The sequence below is a fragment of the Neoarius graeffei genome, chromosome 2, assembly GCF_027579695.1.
Source record: "Neoarius graeffei isolate fNeoGra1 chromosome 2, fNeoGra1.pri, whole genome shotgun sequence".
Taxonomy (NCBI): domain Eukaryota; kingdom Metazoa; phylum Chordata; class Actinopteri; order Siluriformes; family Ariidae; genus Neoarius; species Neoarius graeffei.
Genome location: NC_083570.1, coordinates 49,442,878 through 49,447,286, shown reverse-complemented (window position 1 = coordinate 49,447,286; position 4,409 = coordinate 49,442,878).

The window sequence follows — 4,409 nt, the reverse complement described above, 5'->3', positions numbered from 1 at the left end:
TCATTCATACGTAAGCGGAAATTGTGCGCGCAGCCTGGACCCAAAAAATATTCAGAAATACCTAGTTGTTGTGTTGTCGGGTGTCAGAATCATAGCAGCGATGGGGTTAAAATGTTCAGAATTCCAGCAGGATCTCACCCAATCCAAAAAAAATCGCCGACGTCTACAAGCCATCAAACGTGTAGACTGGGATGAAAGCACTATCAAAAATGTGCGGGTTTGCAGCACCCACTTCATCACAGGTAAGATCAGGCTATTTATTAAATCTTTCTTTTTTATTCTTTCTAGTCTTTGTTTACTGATGTAGCAAAATACTTTGGTAACGTTTGTCTGATTAGCTGGGTCATAGTTACACAATGTAATGAATATTGTTAGCATGTTAACTTAGCTTTGCATGCAGTTTTGTTTGCAGGAGAGGTCTCGCTTGACTCAAGCAGTCCAGATTTTGTGCCATCATTATTTGTGTATGCCGAAAATCACAATTTTAAAGCAAGGATGGAAAGGTAAAATTGTGTGCCCTCACTCTAAATGCCAACTTACGTTGACTGCTCTAACCTAGCTCCCGCCCCGTTCAGTTTCATTTCTGCTCTCTGCCTCTCGCTTTTTACGCAGCTCTGATTTCTCTTAGCTGCACTCTTTACACTATCATTCCTTTCATGCCATTACCTCCTGCAAATTGCTGTTTAGTGTTGGTATTTGCTGTTGTAGCTAAAGCCACATTGCCGTCACATCACTGGCATAATTTGATTAAAACAAAATGAATATGAATGTCCCATTGTTAATCAAGTTGTACATGCCCGCACATAACATAATCATATGCGTCTAAAGACTTGTAGGCACGAAGTTTTTCGTGGGTGTACACTGAAGTCTTGTCAATAAGGTACGAGTATATATCTGGCCATTGTATACCAGGGAACTTACTAATATAGTCCGTCCACTCTTTAATTAAATACGGATCCGGTAGGCGATGTCCACTTGTTAGAGTTAACTTATTTATGTAGCATTCTCGATCTTGTAATGACAATTGTTTGGCATAATCTGACAGCTCATAATGCCGTCTATGGGCAGCGCCATTGTTTCTGGGTCCAGGCTGCGTGCGCATCCTGGCAACGGTCGGTTTGTTTACAAACATATGAAGGGGTCTATAACATTTCAAAACCCTTTAGTTTACAGAGATCTGCCCAACAAGGTTGCCCTTTGTCTTCACTGCTATTCCTGTTAGCAGTTGAACCTCTAGCCATGGCAGTAAGGGCGCATGCTGGAATATCAGGCATTACAATTGGTTAGATTAGATTAGATTAGATTAGATTAGATTAGATTAGATTAGATTAGATTAGATTAGATTAGATTAGATTAGATAGAACTTTATTGATCCCTTTGGGAGGGTTCCCTCAGGGAAATTAATATTCCAGCAGCATCATTACAGGATAAACAGAGAATAGAAAATAGAGAAAACTTCTCGATAAATTAAATTATTTACAAATACAAATATAAAAAATAAGATATGAAGAAGAAGAAAAAAAAGATATGAAAAAGTCCAGCAGAAGAGGTATTGCACATTATATTGCACATTATATTACACATTGTCCAGTATTGCTTTTTGTCAGGCTAGGCTAGGCTACTGCCCCTTCCCATCCTCTGTCCTCCTGTTACCCCCCCCCCCCCCCCCCCCCCCCCAGAGAGGAGTTGTACAGTCTGATGGCGTGAGGGACAAAGGAGTTTTTGAGTCTGTTCGTCCTGCATTTGGGAAGGAGCATTCTGTCACTGAACAGGCTCCTCTGGTTGCTGATGACGGTGTGCAGAGGGTGACTGGCATCATCCATGATGTTCAGTAGTTTGTCCATAGACCTATTCTCTGCCACCGTCACCAGAGAGTCCAGCTTCAGCTTCATGCCGACCATAGAGCCGGCCCACCTGATCAGTTTGTCCAGCCTGGAGATAGATCATCGTATTTCTTTATATTGTGATAATATCATATTTTTCCTGACAAAACTAAAAAATATTATTACCAATCTGATAAGATTAACTGAACATTTTGGAGAGTTCTCTGGATATAAAGTTAACAATTTTAAATCAGTATTTTATATATATATATATATATATATATATATATATATATATATATATATATATATATATATATATATAATATTTTATTTTGTTTTATTTAAAGATGATGCAAGTTGTGTGTGTGTGTGTGTGTGTGTGTGTGTGTGTGTGTGTAGGTGTGAGTGTATATATCTGTACTGGATATAATGTATGTATCTTTGGTTAAAATGTTTTGTTAGTGTTACTGTATATGTCTCGTGGGGAGAAAATAAGAAATTGACAATAAACATATTGTGGAAACAAAAACTGCTACATGTCACAAGAGATAAAGTACAAGTGACACAAGGAATTTGTCACTCCCCAGTGTGATCATAGGGTTTCAATCTGTGTACATCTGGGCAGTGTCATTTATGATTATTGTGCATAGTTTGAAGTTTGTTATTTTCCCAAAATGCATAATGTTTTTTTTTCCATAAATGTTACAGTGCTTTGGACCTCATTCATCATCAAAATGATTATTATATTTACTATTTCTGACCATGCACTATGTGTGGGAACTTTAAACTCCACACCATGTTTTTCTGTTGTGCTCCACTTTCACCTAAGAAAACGTGTGGTCACATATAATTCCATTAGTGCTGCACAACATGCATAACCACATGCATGGAAAAACCCTCAGTTTACACACACACACACACACACACACACAACTTGCATCATCTTTAAATAAAACAAAATAAAATATTATATATATATATATATATATATATATATATATATATATATATATATAATATTTTATTTTGTTTTATTTAAAGATGATGCAAGTTGTGTGTGTGTGTGTTATTATATATATATATATATCATCTCCTCTAGCCGCTTTATCCTTCTACAGGGTCGCAGGCAAGCTGGAGCCTATCCCAGCTGACTACGGGCGAAAGGCGGGGTACACCCTGGACAAGTCGCCAGGTCATCACAGGGCTGACACATAGACACAGACAACCATTCACACTCACATTCACACCTACGGTCAATTTAGAGTCACCAGTTAACCTAACCTGCATGTCTTTGGACTGTGAGGGAAACCGGAGCACCCGGAGGAAACCCACGCGGACACGGGGAGAACATGCAAACTCCACACAGAAAGGCCCTCGCCGGCCCCGGGGCTCGAACCCAGGACCTTCTTGCTGTGAGGCGACAGCGCTAACCACTACACCACCGTGCCGCCCCCCAAAATGCATAATGTTTTTTTTTTTCCTTAAATGTTACAGTGCTTTGGACCTCATTCATCATCAAAATGATTATTATATTTACTATTTCTGACCATGCACTATGTGTGGGAACTTTAAACTCCACACCATGTTTTTCTGTTGTGCTCCACTTTCACCTAAGAAAACGTGTGGTCACATATAATTCCATTAGTGCTGCACAACATGCATAACCACATGCATGGAAAAACCCTCAGTTTACACACACACACACACACACACACACACACACACACACACACACACACTTTCTCTTTTTCGATTGTTATCTTTTACCTACAGTAGCCTACACACCCATGCTTTTTGTTTTTGTAGTCTGTCTTCACATTGGAGTCTTCGTAGTTCACTGGTGTTTGTTCTATTCCCCTGGGTTTCAAATTATATTTTATTGAGCTTTTTATTGCTTAGTCTTGTTTTGAAATGATAATTTTTGAATTAAGCATCCAAAATAATAATAAAAGAGGCATTTAAGAGACTGATTTCTAAACAAGACTGAGTAATTGGGTTTACAGCTCTGCAGGTGCAGCTGACCAAATTAAAGAGAAAAGCATGTTTGTTTGACTACACAGCTACAGATTAGGTTTCCGGCATTGCTGGTGTGTAGCTTCTGTTTGTTGTACTTCTGTACAAATATACCTATTTTCCCTAAAAGATACAATATAATAAAAAAGACTGTTATTTTTTGTATCAAACTTGTGCACTGAGACCTTTTTAAAATTTCCACCCCTCTCTTTCTCTCTCTCTCTGCAAATGTTGCACTAATTTTCGAGATAATTGTACCTTTTTGGTGTGCATGGGTACGTGACTGCATACATGCATACATTCCCCCCCCCCCCCCCCCCCCTTTTGCAGCATCTTATATTAGCAGCATCTTACATTTTACAACACAGGAAAGGTAAGAATTTTGGTTAACAAACCAAGAATAATTTAGCTGGAGGATAACAATTTCCTGTATTAATATAATGACTGTGAATTGTTCTTTTAGTAGCTCTAGTAGTAGTAGTAGTAGTAGTAGTTCTTTTAATAAAGATTAAAACATATTACCCTGCTTTTTCAAGATTTATCTCAAAATTATGCTTAGAACATCTAATA